The 27,562-nt window shown below is 42.2% G+C and overlaps 1 protein-coding gene across 1 annotated transcript in view; it reads left to right on the top strand.

The window, feature by feature from the left end:
• Nucleotides 1-27,562, top strand: part of chm (CHM Rab escort protein) — a 141,978-nt gene that overhangs the window by 1,251 nt on the left and 113,165 nt on the right. The gene's annotated exons all lie outside the window — the stretch shown is intronic.

Here is a 27,562-nt window from a genome sequence, read left to right as displayed (position 1 = left end):
CAATTTGGGAACGTGTTTTGCTGTGAGAGCTGGTTGGAAGACAACCTTAATTTTCCAGGCGTTTAGTGAAAACGCCATTTTTTCATGCTTTGGAGAAGAAATCAACAATGACCTGAAGCACAGTTTTTGAATGAGCACACAAAAACGTCATCTGCATACTGAAGCTCTATGACTGATGTTGGAGTGGTTTTGGTTTTGGATTTGGATTGAAGTTGTTGTAGGCTGAACAGATTCCCATCTGTCCTGTAGATTATCTCCATTTCTGTGGGTAGTTTGCTGGAGGTGAGGTGCAGTATTGCAGTGAGGAAAATGAAGAGAGTTGGTGCAATGACACAGCTTTGTTTGACCCCAGTTTTCACTCAGGTAGAGTTTGAGACTTTTGACTCTGTCAACCACAAAAGTTAATGGAGTAACCTCCTCAAATTTGGCTGCCCTCAGAAATTTCCTCAGCCTACTCTACAAATACGGGCAAGCTGTGATCCTCGCCAACAAAACCACTGCAAACCCGATCTCAGTCACTGTTAAAATGTATGAAACACGGAATCCATTTGCGTGTATTAAGCTCCTACAAACAGCAATTTGATTCTGACCAGATAATCGACTTCCAGGTGTTGATTGATGGATAAATATTGGCCATTATATTTGGGAGACTCTTTAATAATTTTGTTATGGAGTTTTTACGTACACTGGAGAGGGCAAATGATGCTCTGGGATTCACGTCTTGCCTGAAAGATAGCACCTCTGATTGAATAGAACTCCCTCAGTACTGCAGATAGTTGGCATTTTGTGCAGAAGTCCCTAGAGTGTGACTTGAACCCCCAACCTTCTGACTTGGAGATGAGAGTACCCCAACTGTTGACACCTGATGTGTTGATTTGTAGTTTCACTGAAACATATAATGTGTGTTATTCTTTACAGCTTTGAGGGATCTGACTGAAGGTGTTCATTTGATTAAACCCTGTCACCAGTATTGAATAAACCTACTTTTTGTTGCCCTGACTCAAGCTGCAATTAAAATAGTCAGCATGTGGCCTCAACAATGATGACTTGCTATAAACCAGCACCCTTGAAACTCTCAACACTTAAATTGATGCTGCAAGTTGAGCAGTTTTAAGGTGTTTGTTGGCATACTGATCATAAATGTAGTAAAAAGTGATACCACTGAATTTGCTCTTAAGTTTGCAAGAAAACCCTATCATTGTAATTTTGTACATCAGTGAAATTGTAAGATGTGCCTTGGAGTGATGTGGTGAAATGTAAGGTCTATAGATTGGATCTGGCATCAGCTCATCTTTTGGACACCAGTGATCTTTCAGGGCAGGTTTCTTTGAACTACAAAAATGACCCTCAAGCCTGTATGTTCCCTGATTATCTTGTTAGCTTTTCGATCACAGAAAAGTTATTCAGTTGAATGTTCAAAAGTAGAAATCAAGCATATGTGGAATTCTGCCTTTTATCCCAATACCCCTTCGCAATAGTGGGAGCAGGCACTGCAGTTGCACCTGCATGGTGTTGTATAATCATCAATAGGAGTGCTACTTAGCAAGGTTGCCTTAGTGGTATGGGGACATATGAAGCAGAGTTAGTACCTGAAATAGTGTGCTTTCCATATTCCATTAAAAGTTGCTTGATTATATGTCACTGGATTAGTCATCCAGAGGCCTGGACTAATAATCCAAAGAATGGGAGTTCAAATTTGAGAATTTGAATTCAGATTTTGAGAAATCTGGAAATAAAAAGCCAATTTGTAACATTGACTTTGAAGCTATTAGATTTTCATAAAAAACAAATTGGTTCACTCGTCCTCTTGGAAAGGAAACCTGCCGTTCTTGCTCAGTCTGGCCTACACGTGATAGTTGATTTCTGACTACACTCTGATGGACCAGTAAACCACTCAGTTGTCAGGGCAACTAGACAGGTGCAACTGGACTTGCTGGGAATATAAAAACAAAAAAACTACTGCGGATGCTGGAAATCCAAAACAAAAACAGAATTACCTGGAAAAACTCAGCAGGTCTGGCAGCATCGGTGGAGAAGAAAAGAGTTGACGTTTCGAGTCCACATGACCCTTCAACAGAACTGAGTGTAGTTAGGAGAGGGGTGAAATATAAGCTGGTTTAAGGTGGGGGGCGGGGGGAGAGAAGTTGAGGGTAGGGTGGTTGTAGGGACAAGCAAGCAGTGATAGGAGCAGATAATCAAAAGATGTCACAGACAAAAGGATCAAAGAGGTGTTGAAGGTGGTGATATTATGTAAGAAAAGTGCTAATTAAGAATGGATGGCAGGACACTCAAGGTACAGCTCTAGTGGGGGTGGGGTGGAAAGACTGACAAGGTATTAGTTGTAGATTTAAAAATAATGGAAATAGGTGGGAAAAGAAAAATCTATATAAATTATTGAAAAAAACAAAAGGGTTTTCAGTCTTTCCACCCCACCCCCACTAGAGCTGTACCTTGAGTGTCCTGCCATCCATTCTTAATTAGCACTTTTCTTAGATAATATCACCACCTTCAACACCTCTTTGATCCTTTTATCTGTGACATATTTTGATTATCTGCTCCTATCACTGCTTGCTTGTCCCTACAACCACCCCACCCTCAACTTCTCTCCCCCTGCCCCCCACCTTAAACCAGCTTATATTTCACCCCTCTCCTAACTACACTCAGTTCTGTTGAAGGGTCATGTGGACTCGAAACGTCAACTCTTTTCTTCTCCACCGATGCTGCCAGACCTGCTGAGTTTTTCCAGGTAATTCTGTTTTTGCTGGGAATATTCTCATTCTAAGAATTTTTAAAAAAATATCAGTCATCTGGCAAGGTGTTTACTTCAGTTAGTGGTTTAATGTATTCTAAAATTATTGTAATATCATTTGTTAAAACTTTGTACAAAGCTTTGTATTTAAAAACGTTTAACAATAGACACAATTGGAAATGGGATGACAATTTCAGGATTACATTTTTGTCCGCATGATGGAGAAGAAGGGTCTGAAGAAGGGTCACAAGGCAGAGGGGCTGGACACAGAGATCTGGCTCCAAAGAGGTCAGACCCCCTCCAACACAGGGTCTACACCTGTAAGGTTATGCCACTCGCCTTTCCTTCCCTCTTGAGGTCCTGTATTCTCTTGGTGCATCTCCCAAGTTGGAGAGACTCCTGCTGCTGACTTCCTTGGCCTTTTCCCTGGATGCCTGTGTTATTTGAGAGACTGGCCTCTTCCTCGTGTCCTTGGAAAAATTACCTCACTGCAGTCCCTCAGATCACACAGCAAGGCCTCCAGATAGGAGTGAAACCCCTAAGGAAGAGCCTTTCCAGGTATTCTCTCTCTTCATGTGGCTGCTGCAACCTCAGGAATCCATGTCCACCTGAGCCTTTCTGCCCCATGCCTGGGTCCCTTTAATTACAAATCCTTCCTTCAACATATGTGACATGTCACCCTGCCTTCCCTCTGTGGCCATGAAACCTGGAATTGGGATGCTATTGACATGGTTCAGTTAAAGAGTCATGGCAAAGCACACTCCAGCAGTAATCTGGGTCCTGACCTGTTACAAGTCCTGCCATTTCACCAGATACTAAGTCTTGAAAATTGCACCCATTTGAAAACTGCTGGCATGCAGACTTAGAATTTATTATTGATGAACGTGGTGCGCAGTGTATTTCTGAGTAAAGGGGTCTAAGATTCTCAGGTTAATGGAAAGGGCACTTTGCATTGAATTTTTGTAGCATAATTGAGTCTTGAAGGTAGTGCTTGATTTGATACTAGCAGTTTAAGCAAGGCCAAACTTGTTAACAGGTGGAATGCCATGGTGTGACACTAAGAAGTTAGCTCATCTTGGGTATTCATGATGGTTTTAAGCTGCAAATGTTGAGGTGAGCTCTGCATTATTGATATGGTAGGGACGAAAGGATAAGAGCTGGTCTGCCTGGAGTATGTTCAGTGAGATACAAATGTGCTTCTGTTCACTAACTAATCACTTTGGGGATCCCTGAAGGGTAAACTATGTGGAACATGTTTAAAGGTTTGCTGGTGGATTCTGCAGCCCACTGTGGGTCTTGTAGGGAGGCAAATTCATAGTTGCATTTGCAAAAATTGGTCCCTGAAATCTCCCTTTACAAGTTGGGACCTCTAGCTTGCCTATGGAAAATTGAAGGTAAGCTTAAGATATCTGGCATTGTTATACCTGGAATGATTAGAGGAGATTCTTCATCTTTATTTGAACTTTGCTCTGAGCAGTCATGGTAAAGAGAGATAGTTTCAACAATCATTGTGAGAGCGAATGTGCTCTTCAGTGTGATTTATTGTTTGCATTCTGTGCAATTTTGATTTGTATTTTTGTGTGCTTCTACTGCTGAGGAATGGAATTTTTTTTACTGACACATCTTGACAACACCCAGCATCTTCAGCTATAGGCAAAGCATAGCTAAGTTCACAAGTTAAACATGTGCCATTACCCCAAGTTCAGTACATCTTGCTGGACCAGTGTGACATTCGGATTTCTCACACCAGTTACCCTGATTGCTTCTAAATTAATTTGTAGTTAGACCATTATTTTTTGCCAAAATTGTTGGGAGTATATTCACAGCCTAGCTGCGAATTAGGGGGCTCTTTGTGTTTTAGGTGAACCCCACAAGACCAGTTGATATTGATGAGGGAAGGTCTGTATTTGTCAAGCTTCAATGGAATTTGAATCCTGGCCTGAGGTGAAATTACAGCATCAAACTCAATGTGTCCCAGGCCTTTTTTTGCAATTCTGAATCTGCGGCAAGTGGTGGGGAACAAACAAGAGGGAAAGTCCTCATCCTCGCTGATCTACCTGTCGCAAATGCAACTGTCCATGACAATATTTGTAATAGTGATCACTGTGCAGTCCTTGTGGAGACAAATTCCTGCCTTCATGTAGAGATCCCCTCCATCATGTAGTGTGGCATTACCCCTAACAAAACTGGGCATCCATGAAGCACTGTGGGCCACCAGCAGCAGCAGAATGTTATGCAACTACAATGTGTAACCTCATGGCCTGCCGTATCCCCCAGTCTACCATTACCATCAAGCCATTGGGATCAACTCTAGTTCAATGAAGAGTGCAGGAAGGCATGCCAGGAGCAGCACCAGGCATACCTAAAAATAAGGGGGAGTATTTTCTCCCTGTCGGGCAGCCGGTTGGGTGTGCGCAGCCGTTTTACGTGGCCAGGCCAATTAAGGCCTGCCCAGCGTGATGCCCAGCTCAGCGCTACCTGTGCAGGCGGTGGGAGGGAGAGTTGCGATGCGCGCGAAAGAGCTCAGAAATCTCCCTGAGGCACAGAGCTGCCTCAGGGAGATTACTTTCATTATCAAAAATTGAAAAAAAGAATAAATAATTATTCGGACATGTCCTCTCATGTGACATTGTCACATGAGCTGAGACATGTTTATGAATTTTCTTGAAACATTTTATTGAATTAATAAACCCTTCATGAAACCTTATCCTGCCCGTGGATGAGGTTCCATGAAAAATGCGAAGGCCACCTGGGCCCTTCGCCTGCCCGCCAACCTTTAAGGTTGGACAGGCAGCCCTGACAATTAATTAATTAGATTATTAACGGCCTTAGGGCTTTGACAGTTAGCCAACTCTGGTGCACGCCCACCGAACTGAAGATCGGAATGACGTGTGGTGACATCAGGACACACGCCCGATGTCACCGTGCGTCATACACGCCAAACAGAAGATTCTGGCCAAGATTTCAACCTGGTGAAGCTACAATACAGGATTACTTGCATGCCTAACAGCAGAAGCAGCATGCGATAGATAGAGCTAAGCGATAAATAGAGCTAAGCGATCCCACAACCAACAGGCCAGATCTAAATGCTGCAGCCCTGCCAAATCCAGTCGTGAATGGTGAACAATTAAACAACTAACTGGAGGAGGAAGCTCCACAAGTGTTCTCATTCTCAGTGATGGGCGAGTCCATCACATCAGTGCAAAAGACAAGGCTGAAGCATTGGCAAACATTTTCAGCCACAGTTGCCGAGTGGATGATCCATCTTGGTTTCCCGCTAAGGTCCCCAGCATCACAGATGCCAGCTTCAGCTAATTCAATTCACTCCATGTGAAATCAAGAAACAGCTGGATACTGCAAAGGCTACTGGCCCTGACAACATTCTAGCAATAGTACTGAAGATTGTGTTCCAGATTGTGCCCCTAGATAAGCTGTTCTAGTACAGCTACAACATTGGTATCATCTGGCAATGTGGAAAATTGGCCCTGTTCTGTCCTGTATACAAAAAGCAGGACAAATCCAACCCAAACGATTACCACCCATCAATCTACCCTCGATCATCAGCAAAGTAATGGAAATTGTCATCGACAGTGCTATCAAACGGCATTTACTTAGCAATAACCAGCTCACTGACACTCAGTTTGGGTTCTGCCAGGACCACTCTGCTCCTGACCTCATTGCAGTCTTGCTTCAAACATGGACAAAAGAGCTGAACTCGAGGTGAGAGTGACTGCCATCTTTGATATCAAAGCCACATTTGACCGAGTGTGGCATCAAGGAGCCCTAGGAAAATGGGAGTCAATGGGAATTGGTGGGGGGAAGGTTTTCCTCTGGTTGGAGTCATACCTAGCACAAAGGAAGATAGTTGTGGTTGTTGGAAGTCAATCATCTCAGTCCTGGGACATCGCTGCAGGAGTTCCTCAGATTGCTGTCCTAGATCCAACCATCTTCAGCTGCTCCATCAATAACCTTCCATCCATCATATGGTCAGAAGTGGGATGTTTGCTCATGACTGCACCATTTGCGACTTCTCAGATACTGAAGCAATCCGTGTCCATGTGCAGCAAGATCTGAGCGTTACCATCACTGAATCCCACCACTATCAACATCCTAGGGGTTACCATTGACCAGAAACTGAACTTGACCAGCTATATAAATACTGTGGCTACAAGAGCAGGTCAGAGGCTGGGAATTCTGCAGAGAATAATTCACCTCCTGATTCCCTAAAGCCTGTCCACCATCTACAAGGCACAAGTCAGGAGTGTGATGGAACTGTCCAGTTGGCTGGTTGAGGTGTAGCTCCAACAACATTCAAGAAGCTCAACACCATCCAGAACAAAGCAGTCCATGTGATTGGCACCCCGTCCACTACTTTAAATATTCATTCCCTCCACCACCAATGCACAGTGTCAACAGTGTGTACCACCTACCAAATGCACTGCAGCAACTCACCAAGGTTCCTTCTAAACCCGGGACCTCTACCACCTAGAAGGACAAGGGCAGCAGATGCAGGGGAACGCCACCACCTGCAAGTTTCCCTGCAAGTCACAGACCACCCTGACTTGGAAATTTATCGGCGTTCCTTCACTGTCGCTTGTCAAAATCCTGGAACTCCCTCCCTAACAGCACTGTGGATGTACCTACACCGCGGGGACTGCAGTGGTTCAAGAAGGCAGCTCACTGCCAGCTTCTGACGGGCAGTTAGGGATAGGCAGTAAATGCTGGCCTAACCAGCGACACTGGTTTGAAAATTGAAGTGGGTGACATGGTCACCCAGCCTTTGAAGTAAAGAACAGAATCCTTGGTGTAACTCCTTGCAACTCTAATGACATATTTTCGTACAATGGTGCGACTATTACATCATGCAATATTCTGCTGCTAAAGTAATTTTAAGCTGTGTTTCTGCTGATCTATCCCTTTTACACCGGGCAGTCTTAATCTAATAAGGAAATACAGCCTGAGTTCAATTAGTTATTTGGTTGGGTAACTTTGCAGATCGAAATGTACTCATTTATCAGGTTCAGTTTGCATTTCAGAAGCTCCTAACACTTTTTAACAATTGTTTTGTATTTCCAAATGCAGTGCCTGGAATGTGGTACCTGGAGGTGCTGATGTACTAATTTGAATGTATTAGTGATCTCCGATTTTGTTTGCTTGCATGAAGACAGACTGTTTGGTCATGTAATCCAGAATGTTATATTTTCTGGTAGCATGGAACTATATCCTGTTATGGTTGCAAAGCCTAATGAAGGAACAGGATTGTAGGCTGTTCAGAGTTTCATTAGTTGATCAAAGAACTTTGCAGAATAGGAAGTTGCTGTTCTAGTTGAGAAACACGGCATTGCTTTGTACCTGCAAAAAATAACTGTCAGTGTGAGAACCTGATTTTTAATATATTATTAGATTTACTGTGGCATTCCTTATAGTGTGTTGGAGGATGCATGGTTTAATGATATAAAAGGTGTTATGCTGTTTCTTGCAAAATTGAGTTTACTGATCTAAGTGAAACTGGTTTTGTTGCAGTATGTGTAAGGATTCCACTAGTTCTCTTTTTTTCTGTAAAATTGTAAATCGTTGACCTAGACAATTTTATCTTTACTTAAGCATTTAAGCTATTTTTTTTGACATGTTCTAGATAGCTAAATGACACTTAACAGCACTGAGGAAGAGGGAAGGATCATCGTAGATCAGTAGTTCTAGGAGTGATTCAGGAGTTTGGCTGAACTGCAGTGGGTTGCCTTGGCTTTGTCACTACTTTTGGGGAAAACTTTCGTTTGGTAAATTGGGATGGAATGTGAGGGTTGGCTTATGGTGGTGTGGCAGCAATGTGGGAGTTGGAGAAAGTGTTGTACCTGACACAAGGAAAGGAGGTCTCAGTGCATGTACAAGGGAGGTGAAAAGGAGAGGCCAGTATAAAGATTCCAAATTGTCTTGAGAATAATAAAAATACTTGGACTCTTGAATAAATTGGATTTTTTTTTAAAAAAGCTTCTTGTAAAGATTTAATAAAATATACCTTGCAAAGAGTTGAAAAAAATCATACTTTGTGCTGTTTTGATTAAAAATATCCTGGAATAAATGCAAGGTTGCTGGTTGTGAAGTGACTGTAGATGTGGAAAAGATGTGACACTTGGTACATTTGATTACAATAAACAGGAGATGAGAAACAGAATGGGTTGCATCATATCTATAATGTTACATCTAGCAGTATCACCCAATAGCTGAAGGTTGGAATTGCTCGTATTTGGAGGTTTGTAGATGTATTGCTGGTCAGAATTTGTTTGGAATATCGTCACTGGACAGGTATGAAAGTACTTTGCACCAACGGTGCCATCAGCTTTTAATAGAGAATGATTTGGATTCTTGGGGAAAGAGGACAGAGCTAGAAAAGGGAGCACAAACTGTATTAGCTATGAAGTTAGCCGCAGCAATTTCTAATGTTGTGGTGCGAGTCATAGACTTCAGTCATTTAATCAGAGCTGTGGAGGCTGAGGTAGGACAGTGACCTGTTATTTTGGTTCCAACCATTGGTAAAGGCTTAAAAAGCAGCAGCAAGCTTTAGATCAAAACTCATATGCCACTTCACTGTTCAGGAGAGCGTGATTAGTGGAAGCCTAATGAGTGCTTCCCAAATTTTTCCCACTGTGACTCCGTTTTAATGCTTAAATTGGCGTGATTCCAGAATGAGAGCACAGGTAGACTGGGGCAAACTGTTTTGTCCACAATAGTTTTAAAAACTGGAGCTAAGAATTGTGCACATGCATACAGTGGGCTTGGTGCTGATCCCAGGACTGTCTTGCCATTTGCTGCAGCGCATATTCAAAGTACCTCCTCCATTTATGAGCATGTCCAAAGAAGTCCCCAATTAGCCAATCGGAGTGCTGACTCAACAGCCAATCAGGACACAAAGAACAACCAATTGATAGTAAAAAGCTGTCCCATTGACCAGCCACTGCAGGGGGGAAGAATTCACATCCTGGCCAGAGTTTCGGCTTGACAATCGCTTTTGCTGCCTCTGAACTCACGACCCCAAATGATCGGCCAACAATCCCAGTGGGGGCTCCGTCTCGCTGTGTGGAAACCCCTGGCCTAGCGGTATTGGAGGAAATCAAGCTGCCTAATCCCACATGAGGGATTATGGAGGGATAGGGAGCAAAGAGATAAAACCTCATAGTATAGTGCAGATTTGAAGTGATTTTATCCATGGAGTGTATTCTTGGTTACTCATTGGTAGTTAAGATGGTATGAAAATGATTCCATGCAGTACCTGATTCTTCATGGGATAGATCTGTGTGTTCCCTCCTCAGGAAAGAAGTTGCAGGGAGCTCCTATCCATACCGTAGTTTAGCAGTGTGAATTTCACAACGTTCAAAAATGTTATGGCTGGGTATCGGGCAACCTAATAGTCACTATAGTCAAAGTTGGCTGTGTGAGACCATTTTTATCAACAGACATTGCCAGCCAGCACTTCTCTCAGCTTTTACCACCGGGCATGAGACCATACCCAAAGCAGGTTGCCAGATGTGCCTGGCATAGGAGTGTCACAGATTTTGGACAGGTTTCCACGTTGCCCACAATGCTTAGAAACTTGAAATGGAGGCTTGGCGGTTCACACCCTTGTGTCAAATTAAGTGATTATGGTTCTCCCAAGTGCGACATCAAAATCGTGCACAAGAGACCTATCTGAAGGTGAAGTTAAATGAGGGTGAAGAACAATGTGGCAAGGTAGTATTTTTAGCACAATGTCTTGTTTTTGTTTTAATATAGTATACTGGGGGTTAAAATTAACTAGAAAATGATGCTGTGTGGTCAATATACAACAGTTCAGTAACATGAGCTGAATGACTGACTGTTGCGTGAATCTGGAAGCTGTTAAAATGCTTCTTTCTTAATTGGAACCTTTTTTTAACCTGTTGCCTTTATTGTAAAAGTAATCCAGTGAAATGATTGTTCTTTGGAAGTCTCTGTTCTTTCATGATGCTGGAAACCAGTTAATTATAATCCCCGGAAGGAGCCTGATGAAACTGAGATACATATTTGATTGAAGTTCTATCAGAAAAACAAAGAATACCATGTATATATCTCTGGGAGGGTGTTCCCAGGATACCAATCTTTCTGAAACCATTAGAGGAAAGCAGAAAGCTCCATGGGAAGTTCAGTTGTGAAATCCATGCAAAGTTGTTATCCCAATTTCCCATCCAGGTTACCTATGGTTACAGAAATGCTCTCTGGTGACTTCACAATCATTTGAATGTAAAACTTGATGAAAAAGCTTTTGCGAGAAATGGATGTTTTAAAAAATATTTTTGGGGAATATTGTGTTCTGTGAAAAGGCTGTGTGTGTTGTGTGGGGGTGATTTAATCAAGCTGGGCAGAGATTAATAGGAGACAGGTTGTCTGGGAGGAGGGGGGGTTTAAAACATGAAAAGGATAGAGGTGTTAGGTTTGAGGTACAAGTAAGCAGGTAGGATCTAACATTTGCATTTTTAGATAAGTTGAGAGTTTGCTTGAATATCAAACGGGAATCAGAGTTGCCAAGAAACATGTTTGCATCTTGCAGGAGTTCCATAGGTGAATAGAAGTGGGGATACTATATTTTTTTGACCTGAAAGCAAAGACAAGATGGAAACATGAAAGATCTTACATTTGGAAGGATTTGAATTTCAAAGAGGTGTGAAAACAATGGAATCTGAGATGAAAGGGAAAAAGTATTTTAGAGTTACTGTGGAGAACTTACGGGGGTGCTGTAGATGTTTGAGCTGTTGGGCTAGAGGTGTGAGATGTAGCAGCTGGGGCTGTGGCTGAGAGAGGATGCAGTTTGAATCGCCCATCCATTCGAGACAGAAAAGTCTTGGGCTGCAAAAAGCAGTTTTATTCTGAAGTTTGGGTTTTCACAGCAGAGTGGAGGAGAGTTACAGGTATTGTGGTATGCCTTTATTGAAACTACAGCAGTTTGCCTTGGGTAATATCACTGGATTTTTAAAATGAAACCTCCATAAGGGAGTGTTGCCTGGAAGATGTTTACTTGTGGGTCTGACCAAGTAGAGAGCCTTTAATGTTTTGTAAGACTTAAGTATAACAGTGTATCTGTAATCTTGTGTGATTAAGTTTTCTTTTAATAAAACTTTTAATTTTTAAAATCCCCAAGGTGTTGCTGGATTTCTAACTGCTGAGACCAGTCGGCCCCTTTCTCGTTTTTGGAATACAAAAAAAAGGGTGTGGCTGGTAAGCCAGGTTTACCTCTGGGATTTTGTTTGCGCAGCAATTAACATCGGCTGTGGTCATAACACTTCTAAAAATAAATTTGCAGCTGGTTTTCAAACCTTTTGTAGAAGTAAACCAACTAAGAAATCCTGTTACAGTATGAGGATAGACTCTTCAACCTGAATACTGACAGTCAACCTGTCTCGATTTTGCTTTCTTCATCACACTAGCCAGGGAATAGACGCAGTTTGATGTTTTTCATTATACCTTCGTATACAATTTTTCAAAACAGATTGATAGATTTTGGGAAGAGCATTGAGGTATGTGGAGCAAAGGCAGGTAAACAAAGTTGAGGTACCCATATGCCATTACCTAGTGTATCAAGCTCAACGAACTGAAAGGTCTGCTTCTTTTAGTACATTCCTAAGCATTTTTCAGCTAAGAAACCATTTTATATTGGATTAACAATGTTTTTCTTGCAGATTTAAAGGCTGAAGTAGGAATTTTGTTTCATTTAAAGGGTTATTGAATAAACTTATACCGGTAATCCCACCTCAATCAGGCAATAATTTCTATGCACTTTTTGGCATTCTAATTTTATCTCTCTTGGCGGTGTGGACAAAATATGAGATGTATTGTAAATATGTACTCTGGCATTAGTTTAAAAAAAATGCAGGAAAACATGGAATAATGCGTTTACTTTGAAGAAGATATTTTGATGAGAATTAATTTAGGATGTAAACAACAATCTTTTCAAACTATTGTACACTATTTTTAAAATTTCCTTTGTACTAGTGGTTTTGTTGATAGAGTATTGACTCTGTAATGGCTTCAAAAGTAACTATTTTTTCTTTATCTCTTCGGGTATAATTTGCTGCTTTGACTGGGTTTCCACTTTAATCTGCTGTTCATTTTATCATAGAATTGTGTGTGTGCATATATTTTGTTTACATGTTTTGTGTGTAAATAATATCTCCATGGATTAAAGTCAGAATGGGTTTCAAAATTGTAATTGAGATAAGTGGCAGGTAGAAGCTTTATTTGAGGCATGTTTACACTTGCTTGAAATGATGATAGATGTATTTTTGGGGCCTTGGGTTGTGTACAGTTTCTTTTTATGTTCTTTTGTCAGTCTTTGAATAAAACAACTTAATTTAGCAGTGGCATAAACACCAGAGATGTAAAGAAAAAAATAAATGGAGAACTAAAGTTGGAGATATTGTGGGTGGTGGCAGTGGGGTTGGGGGATCAAAATCTTTTTGAAGAGTCTGAAAAGAATAGAGGGGAGTAGAGGTGTGCAGGAGTTTAAGGGAGGGAATTTCAGAGTTTGGGGCTTAGTTGCCAAAGACACAGCCGCCAACAATGAGGTGAGGTGCAGTGATTGTACAAGAAGCCAGTGTCTCAAAGACTCAGACGTTTACAGCACAGAAGGAGGCCATTTGGCCCATCGTGTCTGCGCTGGTCAACAAAGCTCTGACTACACTAATCCCATTTTCTAGCGCTTGGCCCTTGGCCCTGGAGGCTATGGCAACACAATGAATATCTAAATACTACTTAAATGTTACGAGAGTTTCTGACTCAACTACCCTTTCAGGCAGTGAGTTTCAGACTCCCACCACTGTCTGGGTGAAAAAAAAAATTCTCCTAATTCTCCTCTTAGCCTTCTACCTCTTATGCCCCTGGATATTGACCCCTCTACTATTGGAAAAAGTGCCTTCCTATCTACCCTATCTATGCCCCCCATAATCTTATACACCCCTATCAGGTCCCCCCTCAACCTTCGCTTCTCCAAGGGAAACAATCCCAGCCTATCCAATCTTTGCTCGTAGCTCAGACCCTCCAGCCCAGGCAGCATCCTGGTAAATCTCCCCTGCACCCTCTCCAGTGCAATCACATCCTCCCTATAATGTGGTGACCAGAACTGCATTCCATACTCCAGTTGTGGCCTAACCAGCATTTTATACAGTTCCAGCATAACCTTCCTGGTCTTGCCTTTATAGTATCCCATATGCCTTCTTAACCGCCTTATCTGCCTGCCCTGCTACCCTCAGGAATCTGTGGATATGCACACCAAGGTCCTTCTGATCTTCAGTACTTTCCAGTGTCCTACCATTCATAGTGTAATCCCTTGCCTTGTTAGCCCTCCCCAAGTGTATTACCTCACACTTTTCCGGGTTGAATTCCATTTGCCACTGCTCTGCCCCCCTGACAACCCATGATACCCTCCTCCAATTTACAGCTATCCTCCTCACTATTTACCACCCTACCAATTTTCGTGTCATCCGCGAACTACTCGATCATACCCCCTACTTTTAAGTCAACATCATTTATGTACACCACAAACAGCAAGGGCTCCAGCACCGAGCCCTGCGGAACCCCACTGAAAGCAGACTTCCAGTCACAGAAGCATCCCTTTACTGTCACCCTTTGCTTCATGCCTCTGTCAATTTTGAATCCAATGTGCCACTTTGCCTTGGATCCCATGGGCTCTTACTTTCTTGACCAGTCTGCCATGAGCGACCTTATCAAAAGCCTTGCATAAGTCCATGTAGATCACATCAAGTGCATTACCCTCAACCACACCCCTGGTTACCACCTCAAAAAATTTGATCAAATTTGTCAAACACGACCTTGCTTTAACAAATCCATACTGCCTATCCCTGATTAATCCGTGTCTCTCCAAGTGCAGATATATTTTGTCCCTTAGAATTCTTTCTAGTAGCTTCCCCACCACTGAGGTTAGACTGACTGGCCTGTAATTCCATGGTCTATCCCTTCCTTTTTTAATAATGGGACAATGTTAGCAGTCCTCTGGCACCTCACCTGTGGCTAGAGAGGATTTGAAAATTACCATCAGGGCCCCTGATATCTCTTCCCTTGCCTCTCTCAGCAGCCTGGATACATCTCATCTGGGCCTGCGGATTTATCCACTTTTATGGCCGCTGAACCCGCTAGTACCTCCTCCCTCTCTCTTTATTTCCACTAATATTTCACAATCCTCCACCCTAATGTTTATACCTGCGTTGTCCTTTTCCATTGAGAAGACCAACGCAATGTATTAATTGAGGACTGTACCCACGTCTTCAGAGTTCACACACCGATTATATCTGTGGTCCCTAATTGGCTCTGCTCTTTCCCTAGTTATTCTCTTGCTCTTTATATACTTAAAAAACCCCTTTGGGTTTTCCTTTATTCTACCCACCAATGCTTTCTCATGCACTCTCTTAGCTTTCCAAATTTCCTTTTTAAGTTGCCCCCTGCACTTTTTCTACTCCTCCAGGGACTCTGCCGTGTTGAGCGCTCAATATCTGCCATAAGCTTCCCTCTTGTGCTTAATCCTAACCTTTTATGTCCCTTGACATCCAGGATTCTCAGGACTTGGTCCCCCCCTTTGTCTTTACAGGAACATATTTGCCCTGTACTCTCGCTATTTCCTCCTTGAATGCCTCCCACTGCTCTGACACAGCTTTATCTCAAGTAGCTGCTCCCAGATACCAAATCGTATCTCATCTTAGTAAAATGAGTTTTTCCCCAGTTTAGAACTTTTATTCCCGGCCCAACCTTACTCTTTCCATAACTATCCTAAATATAATTGAGTTATGGTCACTATCCCCAAAATTCTCCCCTACTGATATGCCTTTCCACCGGCCTGGGCTCATTTCCAAATATTAGGTCCGGAACTGCCCCCTCCCTTGTGGGCTTTCTATGTACTGGCTAAAAAAGTTCTCCTGGATCCAACTTAAGAATTTTGCTCCCTCCCTAACTTGCACACTAAAACTATCCCAGTTAATATTTAGGTAGTTAAAATCCCCTACTATTACTGCCTTATTATTCTTAGACTTTTCTGAAATTTGATTACACATTTATCCTCTATCTCTCCCTGACTGTTTGGGGGCCTATAGTACACACCCAACAGTTTGTTCCTTTTGTGTTTTTCACTTCTACCCATATGGCTTCGTTTGATGATCCTTCCAAGATATCAAGCCTCCTCACTGCTATAACTGATTCCTTGATCAATATTGCGACCACTTCTGTCCCCCTCTCTATCTCGTCTGATTGCCCTATAACCAGGAATGTTGAGTTGCCAATCCTGCCCTTTTAGCCAAGTCTCGGTCATAGTTATGATATCATACTCCCACGTGCCTACCTGTGTCCTCTGCTCGTCTGTCTTATTCTTCAAGCTCTTTGCATTAAAATATATTCCATTTAGCCTTACTAAACTCACTCCTTTTTTATCTAGCCTGTTTCCTCTGCCTTCCAGACTCACTCACAAGCATTTTAACTTCTAACTTCCGTCTCAACTTTTCTCCCCTCTGAACTACTTTTCAGGATCCTTGCCAATTTAGTTTAAATCCGCCCCAACAGCATTAGCAAACCTCCCCACGAGGATGTTGGTCCCGTTCATGTTCAGATGTAACCCGTCCAACTTGTACAGGTCTCACCTCCCCCAGAAACTGTCCTAATGCCCCAGGAATCTAAAGCCCTCTCTCCAGCACCATCTCTTCTGCGCCATCTCTCCAGCCATGCATTCACCTGCTCTATCCTCCTGTTCCTATACTCACTACTGCGTGGCTCTGGGGGTAATCCGGAGATTACTACCTTTTGAAGTCCTGCTTTTCAATTTCCTACCTAAAGTCTGCTTGCAGGGCCTCATTTCTCTTTTTCCTACCTCATTGGTCCCCCCCCCACCCCCACAACACCCCCTGAGCAGCTGGACCACCCACAGTGCCATGGCCTCGGCTCTGGTTGGCCTCCACAGAGGAACCATCACTCTCATAATTTTCTGAGGCCGAAAAACGGTTTGTGAGCGAGGTGCACTTGGGATTTCCTCACTATCTGCCTGGTCCCCATTCCCTCTCTGCTTGCACTTCCTTAAGCTGCGGGGTGACCACATCCTGAAACATGCTATCTACGAACCTCTCAGCCTCGTGAATGCACCATAGCGCCCCCAGCTGCTGCTCAAGCTCCACGTCCGGGAGCTCGAGTTGCTCCAGTCAGAGTCACCTCCTGCACACGTGGTCACACAGACCGCCAAGAGCGTCTAGGATTTCCCACATAACGCAGGATGTGCAAATTACAGGACTGAGCTCCCCAGACATTTCTTAACTAAATAGAATATGCACCCTTGCTTTTATTTTACCCTTACTCCTACCTGAGTATAGACGAGATGCTTGATCCTCTAGATGGATTAGATCCTCTAGGTACTGCTGACTGCCTGTCCCAGGGTGGTCCTCTCGCTGCTGCTGACTGCCTGGCTCAGGGTCCTCCTCTCACACTCTCCTCTAGGTGCTGTTGACTGCCTGTCCCAGGGGGAATTTATATAGCTTAGGAAGTTATAACAGGGAGGGGCCAAACCATGTAGGGATTTAAACAGACAATTATGAGGGCTTGGATTGCAAGCAATGACTGACTGGCAGCCAATATAGGACAGAAAGCACATATATCGTAACACATAGGAGTAGGCCATTTGGCCTATCGAGCCTGCTCTGCCATTCAATAGATCATGCCTGATCTGATCGTGGCCTCAGCTCCACTTTCTTTCCTGCTCCCTGTAACCCTTGACTCCCTGTAACCCTTGACTTAAAAACCTGTTTAACCCAGCCTTGAATATATTAATGACCCAGCAATCTGAGGAAGAGAATTGCAAAGATTAATGACCGTTTGTGAGAAGCAATTCCTCCTCCATCTTAAATGGAAGACCCCTTATTCTACTTCTGGGTTCCCCACAAGGGGAAACATCCTGTCAAGCCTCCTTAGAACCTTATGTTTCAATAAGAATATGCCTCGTTCTTCTGAACTCCAATGAGTATAGGCCTAACCTGCTGAACCTTCCTCATAAGATAACTCCTTCAGTGAACCTTTTCTGAACTGCCGCCAATGCAAGTAATATCCCTCCTTAAATAAGGAGACCAAAATTGAATGCAGTACTCTAGGTGTGGTCTCACCAGTTTGTAGTAAGACTTCCCTACCTTTACACTCCATCTGCACCCCACCCCCCACCTCCCCCAACCAACCAACCGCAATCAAGACCAGCATTCCATTTGCCTTCCTGCATGCTAACTTTTTGTGATCCATGTACAAGGACACCCAGATCCCTCCATACTGTAGCATTCTGTAGTGTGTCTCTATTTAAGTAATATGTTTTTCTATACTTTCCACCAAAGTGGACAACTTCATGTTTTTTCACATCTGCCAAACTTTTGCTCACTCGCTTTTATCTATATCCCCTTGTAGACTTTGTGTCCACCTTTCAATCTGCTTTCCTACCCATCTTTGTATCGTCAGCAAATTTAGCTACAATCACTATCCCTTCATCCAAGTCATTAACATAGATATAAGTTTTAAAAAATGAGGCCCATGTTAATATATTACCTCCAAAGCCATAAGCTGTTATCTTGTAGAATAACCTTTTATGTGGCACCTTATCTACTGGTTCCCCATTATCCACCCTGCCTGTTACATCCTTAATTCTAAGAAGTTTGTCAAACATGATTTGCCTTTCACAAACCTCTGTTAACCCTTCTTGATTGTATTACGATTTTCTAAATGTTCTGTTACTTCTACCTTAATAATGGATTCCAGCATTTTCCCAATGACAGATGTTAGGCTAACTGGCCTATAGTTTCCTGCTTTCTCTTTCCCTCTTTTCTTGGATAAGAGAGATGCGTGAGTGGGACTTACCTGGGATAGGATATGGATAGCAGCTTTGAATGAACTGGGTTATGACGGGTGGCTGCTAGAATAGCATTACAGAAATTGAGCATCGAGGTGACAAAGACATGGGCGAGGGTTTCATTGGCAGATGGCTGTGGTAGGGACAGATGCAGACGGTGTTTGAGGTGGAAGTAAGTTGTCATTGTGATGAAGACGACATGGGGTCAGAAGTTCAGTTTGGATCAAATAAAGCCGTAATTATTCTTTTTCAGCCTGAAATTGTGGCCAGGGTGGGCGATGGAATCAGCGAGCTCACAAAGTTTGTGATGGTGGCAAAAGAGCATGAATTTGTTCTTTCTAGGGGAAATTCTGACTTGTATGAGCATGCAAATATACAAATTAGGAGCAAGAAGAGGCTATTTTGCCCCTTGAACCTGCTCTGCCATTCAGTAAGATCGTGGCTGATCTGATTGTGGCATCAACTCCACATTTCTGCCTACCCCCGGTAATCTTTGACTCCCTTGTTAGTAAAGAATCTATCTACCTCAGCCTTAAAAATCTCCAATACCCTGCCTCTACCGCTGTGGGGAAGAGAGTTCCAAAGACTCCTGACCCTCAGAAAAAATTTCTCCTCCTCTCCATTTTAAATAGGAAGCCCCTTATTTTAAGTGTGTGTCCCCTACTCCTAGCCTCCGCTACAAGGGGAAACACCCTCTCAGTATCCACCCTGTCAAGTCCCCTCAGAATCTCCTATGTCTCAGTAAGATCACCTCTCATTCTTCTGAACTCGAGTGGATGTAGGCCAAGCCTGTCCAACCTTTCCTCGTAAGATAAACCAGCTCCTCTTTCCTCCACCACGCCCCCTCCCCTCCCCACGGTATCAGTCGAATGAGCCTTTTAAGTCTGGTCTCCAAATTATGCAAAATTGGATACATGAGAGAAGTTGTCAGGCTGCACAGAGGCAATGAAGTTATCAAGCGGCCGAGCTGAATGTCATCAGTATACAAGTGCAAGCTGATTTCTTCCCTGAAGGATTTTGCCAGTGAACCTTGCAAAAGAGGAAGGGTCCAAAGTTGCACCCTTGTGGGGTTGGGAGAGCTTCTAAGGTGACAGAAATCAGATCTGTGGTTTGTCTTGGCAGACAAGATAAAGGTAAATTTGAGGTCTTCCAAAATTCTGCTGCCCATGTCCTAACTTGGCAGACAAGATAAAGGTAAACTTGAGGTCTTCCAAAATTCTGCTGCCCATGTCCCCCTCACACTCATCACCACTGTGCTCGCTGACCTATATTGCTTCCTTGGTTAAGCAACACCTAACTTTAAAATTCTTGTCCTTTATTTTCAAATCCCTCCACAGCCTCACCTCTCCCTATCTCTGTAATCTTGCAGCCCCACAACAGGCTGCTTTTCCTGATATATATTAATAACCTAGACTTTGGTATACCAGGCACGATTTCAAAATATGAAAATGATACAAAACTTGGAAGTATTATGAACTGAGGAGGATAGTGATAAACCTCAACAGGACATGGGCTGGTGGAATGAGTGGGCAAGTGGCAGATGAAATTTAATGCAAAGAAGTGTGAAGTGATTCCTTTTGGTAGGAAGAACAAGGAGAGGCACTATAAAATAAAGGGTGCAGGTCTAAAGGGAGGCACTATAAAATAAAGGGTGCGGGAGCAGAGGTATATATGCACAAATCAATGAAGGTGGCAGGGCAGGTTGAGAAAGTGGTTAATAAAGCACATGGGATGCTGGGAATTATAAATAGGGGCATAGATTACTAAAGTAAGGCATTTGTGGTGAACCTGTATAAAACTCTGGTTTGGCATCGGCTGGAAGATTGTATCCATTTCTGGGTACCACATTCAGCAAGGATATAAAGTTTTTAGAGAGGGTGCAGATTAGATTCGGACAAGAAGATTTCCAGGGATGAGAAACTTCTGTTGCATGGATTGACTGTAGAAGCTAGGGCTGTTCTCCTTGAAAAAGAAAAAAATTAAGACCAGATTTTATAGAGGTGTTCAAAATCTCAAAGATACCTGGACGGATTAGAAAAGGAGAAGCTTTGTTTGTGGAAGCTTCGAGAACCAGAGAACATTGATTTAAAGTGATTGTCAAAAGAAACAACAGCTACATGAGGAGAAACCTTTATGCAGCGAGTAGCTAGGATCTGGAAAACATTGCCTGAGAATTGAGTCATTTAAAAATTTCAGGGCTACAAGGAAAAGGGGAGTGGGATTGGGTGAGCTGTTCTGGCAGACAGCTGGCATGGACAATACAGGCTGAATGGTTATCTTCTGTTATGATCCCAGCTAATGTTATTACTGGACAAGTCAGATTCCTGGGTAGAACCTGGCTTGATAGCTCCTAGCTTTTTTTTTGTTTAGAAACATGGAGGGCAGCTGCTGAACAGAGTCACAGGAGTCTGCTGATGAACTTTTAACAAAAGTATAAAACATTTATTAAACCAGAAAAGATGAGCTACATTATACTACTCCTTCACTCTCAGCCATACCTTTACAGATATATACAGTTTTATAAGGATAGTACAAGTTATAAAATCTATCTTATCCCCTGATGTTCACATTAAGTATGCAACCCATGTAAACCAATAGGCGACCTATGGTTGGGCGCACCACTCCAAGATCAAGTGACAGATGCCACCCAAAGCAGATGCTATGGATCTCTCATCAACTCTCCAGCCGCTTGTCACATTGAGCCAACTGGTCTCACGAAAACTGTATTTCTCACGAGGGTTTCCAATCCCCACTCTTGAAGAGCTCGCCTTGGAATCTTCTCCCAATTGACGCTTTATCTCTGATGTCTTCCACAAGGACCCACCTCCAGGGTTTTGATCTTTCCTTCCGATGTCCCTCTCCCCTGGATCGCCAAGTGCATTCAAGCTTCGCCTTCCACACACTCTCTCAGATACTCAGCCGTGCCAACAGAACACCACTGCTTCACAATCCCATAGTAAGGAGTCACCCACCTTTGGCTATCTCCTCAGCTCTTCTGACTTCTCGCAAGCCCACTTTGCCTTAATTCTGCTCCCCACAGCTTTCTCTCTTTAGTTCGGAGCCTTTTCCTCTGGTCCTTATTTTAACTTTGCTGAGCAGGAGCTGTTTCCGATTCCTGTTCTTTTCCTTGACTTCGCTGTCTTCATGGGACCTGCTTCTGTCACGCTCCCTGGTTTTGTGGGACTTTCTTATTTTCTTTTGGGAAATCTGCTTTCTGCAGCTCCCACTCTTGTGTCCAGTTTCTTCTGTGTCTCTCTATGTAATGACGCTTTTCTTCTGAGTCATCTAATTTTTTTACTCAGTTACACTTTTTTGGTTTTTTTTTCTCCTGTGCAGGTGCAGAGCTCCCTTTTTAAAAATAAAGCAGAAAAAGAGCCAACTGTGCACGTGCACAGGCTCTTTTACTGGCTTGGAAATGTGAATTCCAACAAATTGTGTGTGTGTGCTAATTCTCTGGCTTGCACATGCGCAGAAACCACTGAGGCCCATTAGGAACTGTTGCTCCCAATTCCGAAGGCCTGACCTTCACTTTTTAAAAGGTAAGTTTTTTTTTCCCTTTTCCATTTCTGGGGTCTGTAACACTGTGCTGTAACCATTCTATAGGATTCTATATCTCTGTCCCTCCAGTTCTTGCCTCTTGAATATCTCCAATTTTAATTTCACCTCTATTGGTGGCTGTGCCTTTGAGATCCTAATCTCTGGAATTCCCTCCCTTACCCTTTTTGTCTCCCCATCATTCTCTCCTCCTTTTCAGCTGTCACCTGCTCTGATTTTTTTTTTTGTAATTCCGTGTCAAATTTTGTTCAGTAACATCCTGTGAAGTGTTTTGAGATGGTCTATTATGTTAGAGGTGCTGTATAACTGCAAGTTATGGTTGATGCAGCAGAAACAACTGATTGGATGGTCTTTATTTTGGCAACTTAGCTATTCTTTGGACTCGTACTTAGAAGAGAGAAACTAGAACACCTGGTAGTGACTGGTAAAACTGAGGGCAGCAGAGCACGAGGGAAAGAAAAGGAAGAAATACACTGACAGTTTAAGAAGCAGAACAGGTACAAGATTTGAGAACAATACCAAGATGTTGGCCATTATCAAAAACCGTGCAAGTAGGCGAGTCACGATTGCCGATGTTGCAAAACATAGCACCTGAAGACGTAATCATGGAAGGGGAGAGGGATTGAATAAGGTGGTTGGTAATGGGTAGGGGGTGTTGGTGGAAAAAGTAGCTGGGGAGCATATTCCAATATTTTGTCCTTAAAATACTTTCCGGCATGAGTGGATTTGTGCTCTGGAATAGTACATGCAAAAACAACTGGGTTGTTATTGCAGAAATCACACACAACACTTCTTTGAGTTGTCTTAAGAAAGGATGCTAAACTAAACCTTATTCTCACATAGTATCACTGTGATTTGTTTCTCTTCCCCCCCCCTCCCCCCCCCCCCGCCCCGCCCCCCCGCCTCTCCACTCTCGCCCCACCAGTTGTGTTTAGCTTTTAATCTGGGCAGTAAGCACCAACTTGTCTTTTCTGTTACCCAGGCAGTGTTTTGAGCTATAAACCTATACTTCCTTATAATTTTCCTTGCATCTTGTAGTGGATGGACTTCAGCTCCACTTTTTGTTTCCCAAGTGTAAGTGAGAATATTTCTCTTGTGGAGAATTTCTGCTTCAGACTAGCATGCTTCTGACTTTGACAATACATTTCAACACAGAGACCTAATGGGTTGTTACAGAATCGATTGTAAACATCTAATTTGAGAAGGAAAGATGAGGTTTGATGTATAATATTAGGTTGGTCTACTATGGAAAATAGATTGTATGCTTGTAGATTGTGAATGTTATTGATTGCCAACCCCTGTCTTGTACATTTATTGTCATGAAATATGTGCTAGACAGGGTTAACTGAAAATTAGAGCATACCCAATGTAATGAGCAAATTAAGGTAAAACTGGGTTTATATTGGATATGATTCTGAAACATTTCTCCTGGAAAGTCAGTTCATTTTCTTATATTGCAAGTCTGTTTTGGCAAGAATGATGCTGGGTTGAGAATGTACTTTTGGAATGTGAATTGAGCAATATGAGTGAGTCTCTTTGTGCAAATTAACATGGAGCTTGTGGTTGTGTGGGTAACAATAGCATTTTAGTGTTCAGTATACTGAATCTTTTTCAAATAAAAGTGGAATGGAGGAATATAGTTGTGGCAAAGATGTTTTACTCATGCTGTTGTTTATAGCTACTCCTGCCAGGAGATTTATTGTCATGGTATGCGACACACATCTGTATTGTGCCATCCTTAACACATCCACTGGAACTCGTCTCCAACCATTGTGACATCTGTCATCCAACTATGCCTAGGTCAACCCCTCTTTCTGCTGCTCTTTGCTTTGCCCTCTGGAAGAGATCTCTGTAGCTGTTCAGCTCTGATCAAATGGCCGAAATACTGATATATTTTCTTTTCTGGTTGTCACTTTGTGGATTTCTTTCTGCTCTTGCGATTGCAAGCAGTCCTTTATTTGTCTTATGGTCTGTATGTGGAATTTTAAGCATACATCTTAGCATCCACATTTCAAAGGCCTCTATTTTCTTCCACAGATCTTTGCTCATTGTCCAGGGTTCGGAGGCATATGGGAAAGCATATAAAATGTAGCATTTTATGAGTCTTTCCCTATTACAAGTTTGAGTTTTCTTGTTGTTAATCCATCCTTCATCTTCACAAAATTACTTCTGGCTATCTCTACCCTTTAACTTTTGTATCACATCTGCCATCTTCTGTTAACATTTGTCCTAAATATACAAACTTATCTACTCCTTCCAGTGTGATGGTATCCACTTCAATCCTCAACCTAGTCTTTTATGATGTATTCCTTCTCACTACCATTGTTTTTGTCTTTTTGGTGTTCATACTTGATCCATATTCTAAACTTTTGTAGGACCTTTTCTGATTCTGCAAGTAGTGCTGTGTCATCAATGTACCGTAGATATATTTTCTTATGTTGTATAATGTCATTAAGTACATGTAATCCAAGCACATACATTTGTATATGCTTGGATTACAGTACAATTACAGCAGAGTGTATTTTATTTTGAATGTGAAATTCTTTGTGAAACAAAACTGTTTGTAATTCAACAACATTAATTTCAAGACGGGGGAAATTCTTTGAAGGAAAGAACTGTGAATATTTGAGAGTGACACTGATCTTGAAAGTATTTTATCAGGGGATCAAAATCCTGCCAGCAGATTTCATTTCTTCCCAGTTTGAGTATCTCTAAGAATACTTACCAGCAAACTAGTACCAAATATTGAATCATGAACCCAATTTTTGTTATTTTGGGAAAGAGACGTGCTAATTAGAACAGATTTTTCGGCCAGGTATGGAAACTTTTAGAATGTAGAGAGGATAAGAGAGAGGCATTAACCCACAAAGGTTAGTGTCCTTAGATATGCATTTGATCTGTTTTTGCAATGTTGACCCCATTTCCATTGTAGAGCAGCTAGGAATGGCTGAAGACAGATGTCTTGTAGTGTGGCAAAAGGTCAGATTTGGACTTTAGAAAATGCTGACAGAATTCAAGCTGAATTTTGACTATCAGCAGCACACAGACATACATGCTCAGTATTAACAGGCATTGTAGCTCTCAAAGCACTTATTTTATGTTGCATAAAATCACGAGTTTCACATTTGTTTGATGTTGTCTACAGAGAATTGAAAGGACCTCCTGTTGAACTCTCTCACTAATGTCCTAGCCCATTTGAAGTAAACACAGTAAAGGAAGTGAATTACAATAAACAGAAGTTCTATAACTCCAGCTGTTATTGTCATCGTCTTTGGATTTTGATTGTAATAAGAGTAGAAAGGGATCTTGAGGACCAAGATAAGTTCAAAATATTTTCAACCTACAGCTCTTAGCACAGTACTTGACATTTTCATGGCCACTACCTGTTTGTATTTATTGTATTTTTCTATCTCGTAAAAAAATAATTTTAGCTGGCCTTTGACTTAGCAATTCAGAATGAAAATGTAAAGTTGGATGATTTGTGCAAATAAGTCTGATGTGGCGTAGAGTAGTACAGATCAGCCTATATTAAAAAGGCTTACAACAATAAGTGTCCTTGCTTTCATTTGGAAGTGAAATTTCATCAATCTACACCTAAAAAGAGTATAGTGCAAGCAGGTGCCTTTAATGCTGGAAAAACTCAGCAGGTCTGGCAGCATCGGCGGAGAAGAAATCAGTTAACGTTTCGAGCCTTCGTGGCCCTTCAGCAGAACATGAAGGCTCGAAACGTTAACTGATTTCTTCTCCGCCGATGCTGCCAGACCTGCTGAGTTTTTCCAGGTAATTCTGTTTTTGTTTTGGATTTCCAGCATCCGCAGTAGCTTTTAGCTTTTTGTTTTTGCCTTTAATGCTGTGTTGTGGAAATAGTACAAGTCCAGTTGTTATGTAGAGAAGTTTATACATGCTGAAAATATGCAGGCAGTTGTGCCATCAATTGTGAAGAGAGAAGATAGGTTTGTCATTTTATTTTGTACACTTTGTTAGAAACAGACGTCCCATTCCCACGCCTTGCCAACCCTTAAGAAAGTTGGTCTCCAAATCTAATTTTAATCTTTTGATCTCTATTGAAAATGGTTAGACACATTTGAACCCTGCATGGAAAGCCCTACTGTAGTAAGGTTTTCACTATCCAAGAATTTAATTTGAATTTGTTATCCGACAAGTCAGTAATGAAGCACGTGATTTAAGAATGTAAGAGATAGGAACAGGCATAGACCATATGGCTCTTCGAGCCTGCTCTGATATTCAGTATGATTATTGCTAATCTTTGACCTCAACCCCACTTTCCCACCTGATCCTTGATTCCCATCGTGTCCAAAAATCTATATACTCAACGACTGAGTATCGGCAGTCCTCTGGAATAGAGAATTCCAAAGATTCTGAACCCTCTGAATATGGACATTTCTCCTCATCTCATTGTCTTGAGACTGACCCCAAGTTCTAGACTCTCCAACCAGGGCAAACAGCTTCTCCACATCGACCATGTCAGCCCTCTCAGCATTTTAGGTTTCAATAAGATCACCTCTTATTCTTCTAGGCCCATTCTGCTCCATCCCTCTTCATTAGGAATCAATGTAGGGAACCTTCGATACAACTCCTCTTAGGCAAGTACATCTTCCCTTGGGAAAGGAGACCAAAAACTATACGTCATACTCTGTGTTGTCTCACTAAAGCCCTTTCTCAATTGTTTTAATTTTTATTCGTTCATGGGCCGTGGGCATCACTGGCTGGGCCTCGAGAACTGAGTGACTTGCTAGGCCATTTCAGAGGGCATTTAAGAGTCAACTACATTGTTGTGTCTGGAGTCACATGTAGGCCAGACCAGGCAAGGATGGCAGATTTTCTTCCCTAAAGGACATTAGTGAACGAGATGGTTTTTTACAATGTTCGACAATGGTTTAATGGCCATCATTCAACTTTTAATTCCAGATTTTTTAATTGACCATTGGGATTCAAACCCAGGTCCCCAGAGTATTACCCTGGGTATCTGTAGTACTAGTCCAATGACAATACCACTACACCACTGCCTCCCCTGTACAATTACAGCAATACTTCCTTACCCTTGTACTCCAAACCCACTTGAAATAAAGACAAACATATGATTTGCCTTTCTGTTTGTTCACTATAACTACACCAGTGTTCCATGTACAGTGACACTCAAATCATTCCGAACAAGAATGTTGAATAATTTTTTGCCACTTAAATAATCTGTCTTTCTATTCTTTCTAACAAAGTGAATAACCTCACATTTCCCACATTGTGCTCCATCTGCCACCTTGTTGCCATTTGCTTAACCTGTCTGCAACTCTTTGCGGACTCTTTGAGTACTCCGCACAGCTTTCCATCTAGCTTTATATCACCAGCAAACGTGGATATGTTAA

The sequence above is a fragment of the Cetorhinus maximus genome, chromosome 8 (genome assembly GCF_964194155.1).
Source record: "Cetorhinus maximus chromosome 8, sCetMax3.hap1.1, whole genome shotgun sequence".
Classification (NCBI taxonomy): domain Eukaryota; kingdom Metazoa; phylum Chordata; class Chondrichthyes; order Lamniformes; family Cetorhinidae; genus Cetorhinus; species Cetorhinus maximus.
This window is presented reverse-complemented; position numbering and strand designations above follow the sequence as displayed.